The sequence below is a fragment of the Canis lupus genome, chromosome 1 (genome assembly GCF_003254725.2).
Source record: "Canis lupus dingo isolate Sandy chromosome 1, ASM325472v2, whole genome shotgun sequence".
NCBI lineage: Eukaryota > Metazoa > Chordata > Mammalia > Carnivora > Canidae > Canis > Canis lupus.
This window is the reverse complement of record NC_064243.1, coordinates 2,569,412-2,587,930: the sequence shown is the minus strand read 5'-3', so window position 1 is coordinate 2,587,930 and position 18,519 is coordinate 2,569,412. Positions and strand designations below refer to the sequence as shown.

General features: G+C 46.0%; 1 non-coding gene across 6 annotated transcripts in view; it reads left to right on the top strand.

Moving 5' to 3' along the window:
* The window catches only part of LOC112643941 (uncharacterized), a 47,072-nt gene extending 32,339 nt beyond the window's left edge, over positions 1 to 14,733 (top strand). For 2 of the 6 annotated variants that reach the window (XR_007411469.1, XR_003125986.3), the window contains 4 exons: positions 6,206 to 6,277; positions 6,843 to 6,910; positions 12,044 to 12,150; positions 12,312 to 14,733. This is a non-coding gene — a transcript (uncharacterized LOC112643941). Of the gene's footprint in view, positions 1 to 6,205; positions 6,278 to 6,842; positions 6,911 to 12,016; positions 12,151 to 12,311 lie in introns of all 6 variants that reach the window. The other 4 variants (XR_003125988.3, XR_004810700.2, XR_004810696.2 and 1 more) reach the window with 4 other exon arrangements.
* The last annotated feature ends 3,786 nt before the right edge of the window (positions 14,734 to 18,519 follow it).

Below are 18,519 nucleotides of genomic sequence, written 5' to 3'. Positions count from 1 at the left end.
CAAACCCCACGGGAACCCCTGGGCCTCACCCCCTCCATGTGCTCTGGTTTCCATCCAGGGTAGATGCTCTGAGTCTTGGATCTGCCTGCTATGGGTCAGGGCCATTGCCCCTGCCGTCTTCTGCTTGACATGTTATTTCCAGACCCTTGTATGGCTGTTGCTTTTTCTGTACACAGGCTCAGCTCACCTGTCACCATCCCAGATGGTCTTTCCTGGTTTCCTACCTGAGACAGGATCCCTGCACCCCACCCAGAGGCTGTGATCAGTCTGTGATCACTGTCTGTATGATCACCTGTCTTCTCCCCCTAGAACATGAACCCCTTCTGGGCAGGGGCTTTATCACTTTGAATCCTGGACTTACAGTAATTAGGACACAGACAGAAACCTAGTAGGCACCTACCAAGTGCTTCTTGACTGAACCAGAAGAAGCCTGGAATGTGATGTAATTGTCTCTCCATGCAAGGCCATATGAGAAATGAAATAGCCATTTACTAAGGTAACATCTTCCACCGTCAGAAGCGGCAGCAATGGGGTATCAACACTGGGAAGATGGAGTGGTGCTGCCTCCATCTTGGCACCATTATTATTTTAAAAATTCTCAAAATAGTTATCATTTGTCCCAGATTCTGTTGATATGTAGACAAGAGGCCAATCTAAATATTGTCAGCAGCAGGCAGGCGTAGCCCAGGTAAATGATTTATTGTAAGTCATGTAATAAGCAATAACCCAAGTGACACAAAGAGGAAGAAGGTACATCTTCATTTGTTGGTGGCAAAAGATTTTCAAGAAATCTTCGGTGAAAAAGAAGCAAGATCTGGATCTTTGTATGTGCCATCTTCCTATTCATGCAAATAAAATGTGTTTACCAAATACATTTACATCTAAGGGCCTGTGTGCATATAATATTTTCCCCATTGCTACACCATTTCAGTGACTGTTTTGGCAGGATAGGCATGGGCTAAGGGGGAGGAAGTTTTTATATCCTTTGTTTGGTTCTTTTTATGTGTTGCCAATATTTTGAGTTTATTTTATTTTGGTTAAGTATGCATAAAATTTACCCTTCTAACCATTGTAAGTGCACCGTTTCTGGCGTGCAGCACACTGGCAGCGCTGTGTGGTCATCACTGCTTCCATTCCCAGAGTGGTCTGGTGTCCCTGGCCAAACATCCGCCCCCCCGCCTCCCCGAGCACCCCCTTCCCCATCTGAACACTGGTCAATGAGCCATGGCTGACCCATCTCTGACCTGCCTTCCGTCTCTAAGGATTTGACAAGCTTAGGCACTTCCCACTGTATGCCCTTCATTCCTTCTTGAGTTTTCTAACCCCCAGTTACTTTCATTTTCTACAAGTGTTCACAAGGTTGTCAGAGCCAAAGTATAGGAGCCATGTTTGCTTCCTACATACACTTGTCTATTTTATTTATTTTTTTCCTTTAGCAGTGTTCTCTCTATAGGCTAAAAATAACAGTAGCATCTACTATTGAAAAAAATCCACTTAAAATGTTAGTATTGCCTAGAAATTTAGAATGAGAACTCAGAATTGGGAGTAAAAACACATCATTTTATAAAACAGCAAAGCAAAGGCTCACCTCATTTTCACTCTGCAGTAATCTTTTTATGCTTCCCAGTTTTAAATCATCCCAATGAATGTTCTTTTACAAGATCTCGTGGAGAACGAGGTAACGAGGAGAACGAGGAGTACACCTATGTCAGAGAATGACTCCATATACCATTTCTTTCAAAATACAGGGGCAGCTCACCTCTGAGTAATTCCCAAAGATACTGTTCCTTTATTAGCTGGTTTACTGGCCACATCACGGGAAGGGGTTATTGGTTAAATCACATACATGATGATTAATTCTGTGGAATGTCATTGTAACAAGCTGATTAGGACAGTAGGTCATGAAACATGAGGCACTTACCTCACAGCTTGTGATGACATTATTAAACCACCTTAATAAATAAAAGAGTAGAGATATTAAATTAGCAGAAAGTAATAGAACTAGTTTAATTTTCAATGGCATAAGTGCCAGGGGCTCCAAGCAGTATGTGTAAAATCGCCACACTTCCAGGTATCTCTCCTAAGGGAGTACGTCATCACAAGCACTGATTTCTATAAGCACGATTATTCATCGTGACCTTGCTTTCAGTATTCCATCATTATTAGAAACCCAAATACTTAAACAAAAGGAGGATGACTACAGAAGTTTTTATGTGTCCACACAGTGGACTAAAAACAATAGCTAAGAGGAACATAGGGCATGTCGGAATGTCTTTTAGGGTTGAGGAAATAAAAGCAGGATGCGTAATTTTGTGGATGCTCTATTAGTAATCATCCAAAGAAAATCCACTGGAACCCACATTTATGCAATCCCAGTTACTTGGTTGCTCACTTTAATAGCCTCACTGTCAATCCTCACTCTTCCTGGCCCATGGAAAATGTTCACGCCACTGCCAACGGTGCCTGTGGGTGGAAATTCCTCCTGCCTGTGCCCACGTGGCCCTCTGTCCCTCTTCTTGTGTCCCCACCCATTCTCCTTCTACATCTGTGACTCTTCCTTCTAAAGTTTTTTTGGGGGGGTGGGGGTTCTCATATTCTTATGCCCTAAGTCTTAGTCTTCTGCTGAGTTCTGTGGTTAATCATTGTTTCCTGTCACCCTGCACACACAGCATGGTCTCACCTGTCCCAGAGGGTGTTAACTAGGGCTGATGTTCCACAGCTCTGTCACACACAGATTTGTTTACTATGCGTACAGCCTTCTGAGTCCGTTCTCCATGGGGGTGTCAGGGAATCAGGCACCCATTTCCATGACAGGATACAGTTCTAGCACGTGACAGGTGAAGAAACCAGGATGTGCAGTGCACATTACCCTGGGACATCCATGGAGAGAAGTGGAGGGGACGGCAGCTCAAGGAGAGTTCCAACTGGGTTGTTTCTTTCTTACTATGTCTTCTAAAATTTCTTTGTGTATTTTAGGAAAACAGTTCTTTATCAGATGGGTCTTCTGCAAATATCTTTTCTCCCAGTCTGTGGCTTGTCTTCTTATTCACTTGATATCATCTTTTACAGAACAGTTTTTAATTTTAATAAGTTCTGGCCTATCAGTTCTTTCTTTGATGGATCGTGTCTTCGGTGCCATATCTAAAAGGGTACTGCCACACCCAAGGTTACCTGGCTTTTCCTGTGTGCTCTTCTAGGAGCCCCGTCTTGTTTCTCATTCATGTAACGTTTCTCAGTCCTGTAACAGTATGTTTGCAGAGTAAAAGTTTTCTATTTTAACAAAATCTAACTTACCGAGTGTTTTCTTTCTTGTATCACACCTTTGACCTAATCTCAAGCTCATGCAGGTTTTCTTCTATCTTGTCTTCTGGAAGTTTCCTAGTTTTGTCCCTTATGCTTAGATCTGCTATCCATTTTGAATTAATGTTCACACGAAGAGTCATTTTGCTTAACAGGTGTCCAGCACTTTTTCTTGAAATTGTCTTGGCACCTTGTCGACGACAGCTCTGTATGTATTTGTATGGGTCTATTTCTGGGCTCTCTTCTGTTCTTTTTACATATGCGTCTATTCTTTTATCCACACCATGCTGTCTTGTTTCTGTGGCTGTATAGTAAGTCATGAACGTGCGCTTTGTGGATCCTTCCCCTCCCACACACACTGGGATGGCTCCTCCATTACCTGTGCTTTCCATATGAGTTTTAAAATCACGTTGTCAATATCTACAGAAAAGCTTACAGGAGTTTATAACAGCATTGCATGGACTCTAGTCCAATTTGGTAAGAGCTGACATCTTGACATATTGAATCTTTCCTGTTCATGAACATGGGATATCGTTCTGTTTATTTAAGTTTTCTTTTATTTTTTCCATTCATACTTCATAATTTCCAGGTTACAGATCCTGCACATGTTTTGTTATATATATACTTACATTATTTAGCTTCAAGTGCTGTCATAAATAGTATTTTTTTAGTTTAAAATATTAATTGTTTGCTTCTGATGTATAGGAAAAGGATGGACTTTTGTATAATTGCCTTGCAGTCTGTGATCTGACTAAACACACTTATTATGTATGGAGATCTTCTGTGGCTTTCTTGGATGTGTAGGGGATTTTCTACACAGGCAATCATGTCATCTGTGAATAAAGTCAGTTTTATTTTTTCTTTTTAATTTGTATATCTTCATATACTGTTAATGAATTTTTCACTGCAGTTATTGTACTTTTCAGGTCCTTAATTTCTCTATGGTTCCTTTTTATACTCTGTCTGTCTTTATCAACATCTCTACTTCTGGAGACCTTGTACTCTTGGTTTCCTCTCATTCTTGGTGTAATTAAGTTGATTTAAAGTCATTTTCTAGTAAGTCTTGGCTCCCTCAAAGGAAGTTTCCATTAATTATTTTTCATGTGAATGGACCATACTTTGTGTTTCTTTGTGTGCCCTGCCTTGCAATTTTTTGTTGAAGACTGGACAATTTGAACACTATAATGAGGTAACCATGGAAATAAGAATGTCTCTCCCTCTCCAGGATTTGTGGTTTGCTGCTTGTTGTGTATTTTCCAATGTTGCTTACTTGTTTAGGGGCTTCTGAACTAGCTTAGTAAGCCCTGTACCCTTTGTTGCATCTGTGTTTTATTAATGAGTGGACAGCTAGTGTTTTGACAGTGACTTCCTTAAACACTTGGCACCAAAAACAAACAAGCAAACAAACAAAAAATCTACTTTCCTAGTCCTTGAAGATTGGTTCTCTGTTGGCCAGCCCTCCCCATGTAGCCAGGCTGTCTGTCACTCTGCTTTGCTTTTCTGTAGCATGAAGCCTAAGGTCAGCCAGGGGCTAGAGCTTGAGGTCATCTCCGTTCTTTCCTGAGCACCCACCCAACACTGGGCATGCACATGGCCTTGGATGGCCGTGGACACTTTCCAAGTACTTATTCCTCCCACGCATCTCCTTTACAAGCATCTTCCTTTTCAGGATATTCGGTCTGTCTCTCACCTGCCTCAACTATTATCCTTTGGCCCATGTGGCAATGGCTAATATATTTGCCTTTAATTACATTCAACAAACACTCCCTGGGAACCCACCTTTGTCATGGAGAACCCCAAGGCAGGTGAGACGAGGACAGCCCATGAGCTGATCTTCAGGGAGCCACTGACATTGGAAATGCACAATGGCTGTCTTTGAGAGTATGGTCTGGGCTGCTTCCTCTGGCACTAGCAACCTGTGCAGGCAGCAGTGGCCCTCATGGCTCACCCTGTTGGCAGGTGACAGGTGGCAGCAGTGGTCTTAAAGCACCACAGAATTCTCTCACCGAGACTCAGCAGTTTTTCATCAAGGAGCACACCCCAGTTGTTTTAAACTCTTTTAGACTCCAGAATTCTGAAAAAGTTGATTCCGACTGGTTTTTGTCAGCTGATTCATTACTTTAGTGGGCGAACATGATATGGGGTTCCTTGCTTGTCACTTGCACCGAAATCGTTCCCTACCCCACTGTTAAGCTCCTCTCCTTTGTGCTTACCTTTGATGATGGTTTTCTCCACCTCCTTTTTCTTCCTTTCTCCATTTCGTCACACAGAGTCCCACACCCCTGTGTCTCCATGTCCTTTCTCATTGCTGCTTTTTCTCAAGAAACTCTCCCCTCCCCTTTTCCAGAAAGGCTGCATTTTAACGCTGATCAAGACCTCACACAGAAAGAGTAAAATTGCTAGTTAAAACTTCAAGCAATATGGAATGGCTCGCACGTTCCAGGGGCAAGGAAACTCATCTGGCTTGACAGGCATTTTAAGCCATGGTGGCAGCTGCTCTTTGTTGTGCATAAAGCAGGCTTTGCTCTGCTGGAGCTTGGTTTTCCTTTTTTTTTTTTTTTTTCCTGAAAATCTTAGTATTGGCACACTCTCTTTGTGGTGAACACCTACCAGAGTTTATCTTGAGGGCCAGCTCGGGCAATGGAACAGGGAATATGTGATATGGCAGCCTTGAGAGGTTACCTTGATGGGTTCTGATTTTAGGGTCACCTTGGCAAAGTTACGTTTCTACAGACTCTGTACACACAGTTCAAAGGGTTGCCTAGGACTACACATATACTTATTTTCTGGGTAATTAACATCAAGTGGCATCTGGCAGGCTAGAATCTGTCTGGCCCTAATAACAGGCATGTGTCTGCATATCCTGGAATCTTGGGTAAAATTACTACTTTTTACATACATGCAGGTTCTGGTGTTAGTACCTCTGTTTGGAAACGAGAATCTTCTTTTGAGGTCATAACACTGAACTGGTTTCCAGGTATGTATCCTCTTAGGGGAGACTTGTGTGTACTTGTTCTGTCTTCCTTCAGCTTGGGCAGGACTTCCCGCGGTGCCTCCCAAGATGCTGGCATTGATATACCTAAGTGACTGGCAGGTGTTGGTGCCATCTGGGGCACAGGTGCCTCTGGCTGGAACATCAGTGGAGCTGCTCCTATGACTCTCACTGCTACTGTGTGTGCCAGACACAAAGTGCTTTATATGCATCATCTCTTATAATAATTAAAACAAACCTTTTTACAGATTAACTAACTGAGGCCTAGGAGAACTGCATTGGTTGCTGTAGGCCACAGACAGAGTGAGCCAGAGCATGTTCCAGTTCTGCCTAATGTCAAGTTCATGCTCTTTACTGCCATGCTTTAAGGCCTTCATTATGCTAACAGTGTTAACATTTCCACATTGGCTCTTGTCGGCTATTACTCTATGAACATGCACTCATCATAGTCACTATTACAAGCATGCAAGCCGTGGGTTACACATTTGTGGTCATGTTCCATGGCGTTCTAAGACGGTTGTATGCTCATGCCTCCCTCACCCCCAAACAGGTGCCTCATGTACCACAGGAGCTGAATAATACCCCAAAACAGAGGAAGAATGAATTCATAGTTGTGGGGTAAGTCATGATGTCAAGTCACAGATTTAGAATTCTGTCTCATGGACTTCACATAGTCATTGACAGTATATCCGTGAAAACAGTGATGCTCATCCAGATGCCTGCATTTTGTCATTCATCATTTCCAGTCTCCACATATCATGCCCAGAGAGGCCTGCGATGGACCTCATTCTTGTGTAGCAGGTGCTCACTCTCCACCACCCACCACATGGCAGGAACATCCTTCTGGCAGAGCTCCCATCCCCCATGGGCTCTTTCTGTGACCACTTCAGCCAATGTGACCACATTGGCCAAAGTGCCCAGAGCAGACTAGATGTACATGACATCTGTATATGTTCACTCTGCTTCTGGGCTGGCCTTGTCCTCAGGGAGGACAGTGGGCCTTGAGTGTTCTCAGCTGGTTCTTAGATGGAGGGTGTGATAGTGCACACAAAAGAATCAGCATACCTTATTAGCAGGGCTGGCAAGGTGCATGCAGCTGGAAGCAGCTGGACGACCACTCCAAGGGAACACTTACTTGAGAGTGGAGAAGGTTAAGAGGGACATGCATGGCATTGCTGGGATTCAGTGCTACTCCTCCTCTTCCTGTTCTTGCTGCTCTGTCTCCTCCGTGGGTGGCTGGGAGGAGAAATGATAGCTACTGGGAGCTGGCAGTAAGCCCAGGTGGCTTTCAATCATGACTGAACTGTGGGAGCATCAGAACTGCATCAGGGGTTTGTTGCTTCCCTTGGGGGTAGAGAAGGGGCTCCTCTTTAATCACTAAAAGCCCTGGACAGGTGGGTCTGAGTGCAGGGAGGTGCTGAAGGTGGGAGTCTTGACTTCCCCACAGAAAAGGAGGGAGATGCTAATGATTTCTGACATTATGGGAAAGAGACCCAGGTCATGGGTCTCTTAAAGATCAATGAGCTTTGGGAGCCTGATACGTTGACCCTTGTGTGGATGTGTGGATGGGAGGGGTTGGAATAGTGGCCGTACTTCCACCATTGAGGACAAAAGGAAAGGGGACAACATGTCAGGCTGTTTGTCATCATCAGTCCCCAGCTGCGATCTCCAGCTCTGGTGTTTCCTCTTTGCTGAATGTCGCAGCTACATTGCTCCAATTAGAGGTTATGCCAGGATCTTTGCTTTCTCAAGATGAGCACGGCCCATCTGAATAGGCTGGCAGCTACCAGGGAGAGCCCTTGCTGGTCACAGCAACCCAGAATCTGTGTTGGCCATGGGACAGCTCCTGGCTCAGGCTCGTTAGCCTACGTGTCCTCCTTAGGGATGCTTCGGCCATGTCAGGTCAAGCTCAGCTGCTCCCACTCTCTCCTCGAAGATTCCATTCTAAATTCTGGGACATTCTGGGTGGGGCTGATGGAAGATGGAGTTGTGGGGAAATGGTCAACAGACTTACCAACCACAGGTCTATGGCCGACATCCCTAACACTGGCTGATCCGGAATCTGTCACTAGTGCAGGACTTTGGGTGCAACTCCCTTACACACATCTCTGAAGCACACGAGCACGCTGGCATCATGTCACAACACACAGTTATGTCATTCTTACCCACGACTTTCCCACACTAACATTTGATTGATCCACAATTATCAGAGAAAGTCCTTGCTAATTCACATAGGCACACCGCGGCCAGCCTCTTAGTTACAGGCTGTGGGCTCTAGTGTCACTAGCTCTGCGTTCAGGCAGAGAAACAAGACTTAGGGGGATTTCCACGACCAAAGGAGGAGATTCAAATGACCTCATTACATTGTTTGGAAGATTAGTGGGATAATGTAGATGAGGCAAAGGTTAAAATGATCATTTGTAGGGGCACCTGGGTGGCTCAGGGGTTGGGCGTCTGCCTTTGGCTCAAGGCGTGATCTGGGGTCCTGGGATCAAGTAACTCTATCCCAGACTTTTCTGCTTCCTTAATTCATGACTTTCTTACAAGCTGCAGTGTTGTGCAAAAATCTCCTACGTATTTAATTTGAGATTTTCATACATTCTTAAGTGTGTCTTAATTAGGTCTGAGAAAACAAATTTTCAGCAAAATATTGAATGCTATAATAGGTCCTTAGCCTTTGCTTCACTCACCAGGACTTATTATTCCACAAATTTCACTCAAATCATGGTCTCATTAAGATGTAAATGTTTAGGCCTCACTCACCACCTCTTGGTTTTCTACTGAGGTTGGAGTTTAAATAAACCATAAGCCCAGAGCTGATAAGAGTATAATAAGGGTTCAGCTCTGGGCTTGTGATTTGTTTATCCTGAAGATACTGATGTAGTAAAATGCTGGGACACCTGCACCCCAATGTTCACAGCAGCAGTGTCCATAAGAGCTAAACTGTGGAAGGAGCCTCAATGTCCTCTGACAGATGAATGGGTAAAGAAGATGTGGTCCATATATACGATGGAGTATTACTCAGCCATCAGAAAGGACGGATACACACCATTTGCTTCGACGTGGATGGAACTGGGGGTATAATGAAGTAAGTCAATTGGAGAGGGACAATCATCATATGGTCTCACTCATGCATGGACACTGGCTTAGGCAGGGGGGTCTTCATTTTCCTTGTACTGGAAAGCAGCCCAGAAGCGGAGGCTCCTGACTGGCGCAGTCCCCTGGGTCCCTTGGGGGTGCTGCTAGCCCCACCTGAACTCATGGGCTCCCACCAGGCTCAGGAGGGCAGTGATGAAGGTCCAGTCACATCAGCAGGTCCCTGTCCTTGGGGGATGGTTCTGAACTGTTGTGCCTAAGATCGCGAATCCGAGAAACCACCAAGGAGCCGACACCGATGCAAACACATGAGGGTTTATTTACAAGCTTGAGCTTGGGTCCAAGTATATCCGACACAGCGACACAGCAGAGCAGGGACTTGGACCCTGAGGTGGGTTTCAGCTTAGTTTTAAGGGCTGGTCTCTGGGACCTCCAGAAGGGGTGGAGCAATTCCTCAAGTTCTGTTTACATTCTGATATGGGGCTTTCAAGGGCATTGAGCTCTGTTCTCATTCTAATAGGGGCTTTCTAGGACATTAACCTGTAAACTGTTTTTTTTTTTCTGTAACTGAAGTAATGTAAATTCCAGCTCTTATTCATAGGTGCCTGGGATGGCTGTACTTGTGCTAACTCTGAACTTAAAGTGGAATGGCCTTAATTTTCTAGGCCTCCACAGAACCTGGACAGGAGCCAGAGGCCCATGAGTTGATAAGCCATGTTATAGATGAAATCGGGCAGGTGGGATGAGAAAAGTTCAAAACACTTGAGTGACAGGGGGATGGATGCCACACATAGCCCCTGGTCTGGTGCTCACGTGTCATCCTCCCACCGTGGGGAGTCTCCAGGTAGATCTCGAGGGTGAAGCATGGCCACCAACAGCTACTTGCTGCAGACACCTCATCACATATTTACCATGAAACTACTCCTTCACTTTCACCCAATCAGAAAGACAAAACACATTTTGAAAACAAGCTGACGGGAGCAGTCCTGTGCTCCAAGCTCTGAGCAGATGACAATTGACAGGCACAGATTCAAGCCAAACTCTGCAAAGTCAGGCCTCTCTTCTCGACGTCAGGAAACTGAGGCATGCTAAAACGACCCAGGCTGGGATTGGAAATGGAGACAAGGAATCTTGGATTTATTGACTTATTTTTGGTGTGGATATGATGCCTTTTTAAAAAATCTGAGCGTGTGTGTCAAGGTCTGTGTACACGACCAAAAGGGTGTCAGGCCTTGGTGCCCCACCCACCTCTACTGTGGAGCTGTCAGTGGCCACAGGATGCTTTACACATTTGGCAAAGGTGCTGAGCCATCCCATGGGAGGGGGAGTCTGTCCCACACAGAGGGGGTGTCATCTCAGCACGGTGGCTTCAGGAAGCAGGGACAGAATCTGACCCTAACTCTGACCCCGATGCCATTGTGCACATAGCTGTCCTCTGGCCTCATCCACTTAGTCACCAAAGAGGGGAAAGCCCCAACATCTATGACGTCACGTTGAGGACACATCAGCCTCTAAGTCATGACCCACAGTTTCAGTCACTTTGCTGTTGTTGTTACAGAGACTAGCAGATTTACTTTAGGGCTCAGACTCTCCTAAAAGTGCTTATGAGACTTTGAGTCTGGAGATGTTTCCCCACTTGTGAAGGATGAGACGGAAAAGTGCCCTGGCTCCCTGCGGCCAGTTCAGAGCTAGCTTGGTTGTTGGGCAGCAGTGCTTGCTTCGAATTGCAGTGAAAATAAGAAATAAAATAGGGGGACAGTAGAGCTTCTTTATTCGGATGCTGACAGGATACGATCAGCTCCTCTCTTGTACTCACAGATAGAGGAGATAACCAGCCCCTCACCACTTGGAGACGTTCGTGGGTGGACGTGCATGCTGGGGAGACTGAGGCAGGGCCAGGAACAGAAGGAAGTTCATTGAGTCTCTCCAGTTCTGTTACTCTGTAAGGTTCTAAAAACGCACACACAGTTGTGCTATTCATTTCAGTTTGGTAAATCCTACGTTACACATCACTTCCCATGAGTAGTATTTGTCTCTCCTCTTGGAAAACGAATTTGAAGCTATGGAGTTCTGTTCACAGTGCATACGTTTACATCATTTCATACGGGCTATTAAGTACTCGAGCAGGTCAGGTAACGATGTGGGACACAGAGAATTTCAAGGAAATGAACCCTGAAATCACCCTTCTTGTCTGGGGCGAGGAAGTCAAGGCTCCCAGGGACGCGCTCTCCCCAAGCCTGTGCACTTGCTGGCACGGGTGGGCCTGGTTCAGAGCTGTCCTCTTGTCCCCTGCCTGGGTCTCGCAGGACACTCTGCTCGTGCCTGTGGTCCTGCACAGACCCCCGCTCGGCCCTCAGGCTGACCAGCCTGCAGGGGTGGGGAGAGAGGAGTGGCCCGCAGCCCAGAGCCCGGCACGGGTAGGTGTGTGGCTGTCAGGCTGAGACATGGGGCCACATCCGGGCCAGGGGAGGAAGCTTCCCCTCAGTGCCGGGCTGTCATGCTTTTCCTGATTATGAAAGATCATGTTTCCCCCAAATGTTTTACCGCAAAGCTCAGGATGGAGTGGAGGGGAGAAGGGAGCAGATTCGTGAATAATATTGGGTAGATGACCTCAATGGCACCTTGTAGATTTTGGAATCCAACCTGACTTTCAAGGTGGAGAGCAAAGACGTCAAACACGTCGTGCAGAACGAACAAGGGCAACTACCGTGAAGATAAGGCATTGGCCACAGCAGTAGGAAGAGGAGCCTCTCCGAGTTGAGGTAGGTGACGGGTGACGGGTTGTGTGGCCGCAGCCGCCGGGCAGCACTCAGAGGGTGGAAGCCCGGCCGCTCACACACCCCCAGTAGTGACATCATGTCGCTCCATGGCAAGGAGGTGAGGGAGGACTGTCATGGGACATCCCGTGCTCTCTCTGTCCCAGGACAGTCAGTCCCAAGGCCCTGCCTTTCTGGTCTGTGATTTTCTCCCAGCGCCCAGCACAGTGACCTCGCGTATTCCACAGGAGACTCAGGAATGCAGCTCTGATGAAGCATGGAAGGACTTTTGAGAATCTGGTAACCTGTAAGCGAGCTATCTGCACGTGCCTCTGTATGTTTACTACAGTTCAGGAAGAAAGGTTTCTTCAGGAAAAGCTGCACGGAGTAATCCTTTCTTGGCATAAATGTACCACATTTAATTTCCACAGGAAGGAATACTGTGATGATTTACCTGATTTCCTTCAGGGAATGAATGAATGAATGAATGAATGAATAGAACAAATGCGTTACAGAGAGAAAAATTCTTTACAAAGAGATGATTTCTCAAATGAAAAGTGATGTGACTCCCTCACTAGTTTTTAAACCTTATTTTTTTTGAGATCTTAACAAGTTACCTTAAACGTGCATAAATACATATAAAAAGATAAAAAATTTAAATACTGGAAAATTTTAATCTGGAGAATAGGCTAAAACAACTAGTTTCAAGTATCTATCCATTTAATTTATATGAATTTAAATTTTAAAAAGTAAAAAAAAGTATTCATGTCATCTTTTACATTTTCTTCTGTTTCATATGTTTCATTTCTCAAATTGAGCATAAATATCTAAACAGTTGAGAGGTGTTATAGACATTTGTCTTGAAGCAGTGCTACAGCCTTTCCCAGTTGCAGAAACTGAACTAAAATTTACTTAAAAAATAAAAATAAAAAGGAATGTATTGTCTCATATGACAAGTCTTCAGGTATGGCTGGATCCAGCAGCTACAGAGATGTGGTTCTGAACTCTCTCTCCACCCCTGGGCTTTGAGTTCCTCTATATTATTTATGGTCTCCAAGGGTTCACTTCACATGGCAAGAAAGGCAGTTCTCACCTTATGAAGGTCCTGTGATCTGGAGTGGCTCAGGAAGCCTAACTTCTGGAATCTTCTGATTGGCCAAGCATGGGCAAATGCTCATTCTGGAGCAGGGTGAGGACAGGGAAAGGTCAATCAGGATTACTGCAGAATGGTCAAGACAGTGTTTCCAGCACCCACCAGGGATGCTGGGCAGATGAACCCATCGCGAAATTTCTGCACAATGGGGTCCCCATACATTCACTAGAGGATGCTGCCCCCTAGGCCCCGTACCAGCTCAGGTGGATCCCAAATGTGTGCTAGAAGTCTGAAGATTAAGAAAACCACATGTGGAGTGGAACTGGTCAGGCTGAGAGCCCCAGGTGGCTGGGCTGGGGCCCAGGAACAGAGAGGACGGTGCCACCCACCATCACCCGATAAGGAAGTCTTGCTGATGCTCGCAGCCCAGGGTGTGCACTGCGCAGACAGGTAAGGCCTCCCAGGCCACCTCTCTTCGGTGATGCTGACATGAGCGGACAGTGGTCCTGATGACACCGTGCAGTGAGGGCACAGGAGGGTGGGGACAGTGGCTCCAGAGGCTTCTGCAGTGACCTCAGGAGGACCACTACTGCCTCTCAGCAGGGGGACCAGGAAGTGGAGCTAATACAGGAACCTTCCAGAAGCTGAGAGTAATGTCATAGAGGAGAGACAGAATGTTTACTCAGAGGAGGCTCTGGAGTTTTCAGCTCGGGAAACGCAAGCCCTGGGCACACAAAATTACTCTGCATTGAGCTGAGTGATCTGAGAGCACTGACAGGCAGGGTTTCTGTGATTCTAGCAGGAGGGGCGATCTGCCCTAAAAGGGAAGACCAGAAAGACTCCAGAAATGAGGGAGCATGGTAGCCAGGGCGTTAACAATGGGTGAGAGTGTTCCCGTGTAACAAAAGGAGAAATGACAGTCAGATGGATGCACAAAAGCGCAGGGTTCTGGGCAAACACGGTGTGTGGCAGGAAAGCCCTTAATGCCACCGGAGCTGCCCGCCTGCCCACGGCAGGGCCAGGATGCCCGGGAGCCAGGACTTGGGGGTGAATTGGGGGCCCTGTATGGGCCCGTGCCCCCTGGAGCCGGAGGTCTGTAAGCGGGGAGGGCAGGCAGCACTCCTGAAGGGGAAGATAACCTCCTGGCCTTCTGCAGGATGGGGAGCTGAGGCCTCATCCCTGCCTGCTCGTCCTGCCCTACAAACCCCATGGGACGATTCTCTCCACAGCTTGTGAATCCAAACCCCGTGCATGTTTCGGGGGCGGGGGGGCTTGATTACATAAGACAAACTGGGAAAACCCATGGAAATACACACTGAATTATAGACTTTCCCCTGTAAGGGGAGCACAGGGTAGTACGTACATGGGACATGGGAACTTCATTTCTTCATGTTCTCATGAAACTTTTCATTGTCTTTCTTCCGGAGCATTTTCTAATTTTCCTCCCCCAATACACTTATTGTACTTATGGCATTAAAGTTCACTTTTAAAAATCAGTTTTCAGACATAATTTTCTATCAGTATCATGGACTCTCTGCTGAAAGGCCTTACTAGGTTTGTTGTTTTGTTTTCTTTTTCAAAGCAACTTGTGCCCATAAATAAGCTTTCAAGGAAATGGGAAATTTCCTGGAGTCGAAAAAATGGAGGAGGAGCTGAGCATGGCTTGTCCGACATTGAAGCCATTCCAGCTGGGAGGGAGGGCTTTGCCAGACTCAGTAGCCAAGATTCTGGGGAGCTGCTAAGGACAGGCTATGCTTTGTTTCAGCTCCGTGAAGGTGCTGCTGCTCCGGGTGACTTTTCCCATCCGTGACTTGGGATCTAGCCAGCTCCCTTCCTTGGCTGGCCGTGGGCAGCAGGCATCCCTCACCATCACCCAGGCAGGAGAGAGAACATGGACACCAGGCATGGGCTTCACCCTGTGCTGGCCTGGAAACGACATGTCTCTTCTTCCCTTTCTTTCTTTCTCTTTCTTTCTTTCTTTCTTTCTTTCTTTCTTTCTTTCTTTCTTTCTTTCTTTCTTTTCTTCTTTCTTTCTTTCTTTCTTTCTCTTTCTTTCTTTCTTTCTTTCTTTCTTTCTTTCTTTCTTTCTTCTTCTTCTTCTTTCTTTCTTTCTTTCTTTCTTTCTTTCTTTCTTTCTTTCTTCTTCTTTTAAGATTTTTTTAAAAAGGTTTTATTTATTTATTCATGAGAGACACAGAGAGAGGCAGAGACACAGGCAGAGGGAGAAGCAGGCTCCATGCAGGGAGCCCAATTTGGGACTCGATCCCTGGATCTGGGATCATGACCTGAGTCGAAGGCAGATGCTCAACTGCTGAGCCTCCCAGGAGCCCTTCTTCCTTTCATAATTAACTGGACATAACTCCTCATGCGGCTCCACCCAGAGGCTTGGGGCTGAGAAGTACCATCTTATGTGGGCCTGGACACAGATTGCTGACTCTTCAGTGAAAATTCATAGGTTTTCTGTTATTATTTAATTTCCATTAAGAAAGATAATGTCTTGGATTCAAACAACATGGAGAATCAGAAGGGGGACCCTTGTAGAACACCAGGGTCCTTGCAGGGTTACACCATCAGTGAGCCAGGCGGCTCCACCACCCCTCTGGCCCGAGGCCTGCATTTCTCAGCCCTTCCTAGGTCAGGTGCAGAACCTCGCAGCCACAAAGCTTTATTTCTTGCTCATGTGACTTGTCGACTGGGCTCAGCCGAAATCCTGCCCCAGGGGAGTTTGTCCAGGAGACAGCCTCAAGAAGCAGCCCTGAGATGGGCCGCCTGTGCCAAAGTCATGAAATCCCAGGGTGTCTCTGGGTGGAACTCATTCCTGCTGCTGAAGTGAACCTGAACTATCGCACAGTAAGGGCAGGTATGTTATCCTCCAACAGGGCATGTGGCAAATGCCTGGAAGCATTAAAACAACTACCAAAATACAGCTTCTCGAAAAGTCTGTACCTGCTTCAGAACCAGGTGGAGAAAAGGGCTTCTCTGAGAATTTATGCCATATTACCTTCTTCATAGGAGCTTCGGAGTCTGAAATCATATTCACATGTCCCGAGAACCATCAAGCTGAGAAATTCACTTAAAAAGTTCTGAGTTGATGGAGCCCATGGGGATGAATGGCAGAAGCAAACAGAAATACTTTTGTAAGAATGTGCTTTTCATGCAGGTGCTATGAAATTCCCACAGACATACCCTGGTCGCATGCAGGTCTAAAGAGCAAAACCAAGCACCAGCAGCAACCATGAGGCACAGACGCGAGCGGCAAGAAAGGGGCTCCATGGAGAGAGTGAACAGCATTCTCAGGCTGCCAGGAGTTCGGATGCTAGGCTCTTCAGAATATAACCTCGGCATGTTTAAAATATTTGAATAAACAAGAGAACTGTTTAGAAACATGAGCAATGAGAAAGAAAAAAAAAATGTCCTGGTAGATTTGGAAAGAAAAAAGAGCTGTCACAACTCAAGAGAAGGTAGTGCAGCAGCGGATGTAGCACACTTGAGAAACCAGTCCCATCCACAGACGGAGTGTGCCAAGCAATGAAGACATACAGAGAAGAGAGCGAAAAAGCCTAACACACATCTCTCAGCATCCTGGAGGACATAACGCCATGAGTGGAAAAAGCCACTATTTACAAACTAATAGCCAAGATTCTCCAAAACTGATGAAAAATATGCATCCCCAGCCTCAGAAAGTCAACAAGCCCTAAGAAGGAGGAAAAATGACAACCATCAGAGACAACCAAGTGAAATTACAAAATAATTTAACAATATAAAAGGAGAAGGTATTGCAAATTGAGAAAAAAGTGGAATTGTCCACAGAAGAATGACAAAGACCATGGTAGCTGAATTCTCAAGAGGAAAAACAAAAGCCACGAGAAGGTGGAAACAAAACCCTGAATGTGCTGAGACAAGAAGGCTGCCCACTGGCCAACTGCCACTCAGTGATGGGGCCAAGGAAACACAGTGTTAGGAATGATGAGCGTGTCTTACCAGTGGCCCTTGCTCAAGGAGACTTGAAACATATTCTTCAAGAAAGAGGAAAATGATCCTCAAGTGGCTTCAGACGCATTTAGGGGGTGAAGGAGATGAACATCACTGTGCAGTACAGCAATGGTCATCATGCCCAATGAGGGGGAGGTCAGGTGACAAACTGGACGGGAAAACCAGGCAGAGCGAGAAAGGGTGGCCAGTGTTACAAACATGTTCCAAGACTTTGTATTGCTTGGGAGGAGGGTAATAAGAGCAGTTAATTTTAAATTCTGTTAAATATTAATATTTTAGTAATTTCTAAATCCATGAGCCAGGCCTTACGCTTCCCATTAACTCAAGACTAACTAATCCTATGTCTAATAAGTACCTAAGATTTAAAAAGAGTTCCCCCCACCCCAAACCCACTGTGTCCACTCTTTGTAAATGGTGGCCCCCACACAGGCCATCTGGCTAAACCCCTGGGAGCCATCTCTCTCTTTCTCTCCTGTCTTCATGCTACCCTAGTACACTCTGCCATCTAGACTCCTGCAAGCTTTCTTGCTGGTCTTCCATCTCTTTTCTTTGCTCTTCATATGGCCAGTTCTAAAAAACAGAGTGATCTTTTTGAAACACATGTCGAAATGCGCTAGTGGTTTCTCTCTGACTCAGATAAAACCAAAGTCCTGTCCTTACCCTCCTAGGCCCAGCATCACCCAGCCCACACACCCCATCCCATCTCTTCTGAACTTACAGCTCAGATACCTCCCCAGCTATTGACACTCTAGCAATGTGGGTCTTCTTGCTCCTCTAACATGACAAATGTGTTGCTGTCGGAAGCCTGATCTTTTTCACTAGAATGCTTTATACTCAGTATTCAAAAGGTGCTATGGACTGAATGTTGGTGTCCCCCCCACCAACTCACAATCTTGAAATAACCCCCCAATGGGATGGTGTTAGGGGTAGGCCCTTTGGGAGGTGATCAGATCATGAGGGTGAAGCCCATGAATGGGATCAGTGCCCTTATAAGAGGCCCCACAGAGCACCCTCACTCCTTCTGCCCTGAGGACACAGTGAGAGGGTGCTGGCTATGAACCAGAAAACAGGTCCTCACCAGACACCAAATCTGCAGGTGACTTGCTCTCAGGTTGCAGCTTCCACAGCTAAGGAATAGATGTCTGTTGTTTTAAGTTTCCTGTTCTATAGCATTTTGTTATAGCATCCTGCACTCCCTGAGACAAAAGGCTGTCGGCTTCACTTCCTCCTGCTTCCTGCTGAAACATCATCTTTTCGAAGACCATCTCCTGATTATTCTCTATGATTTC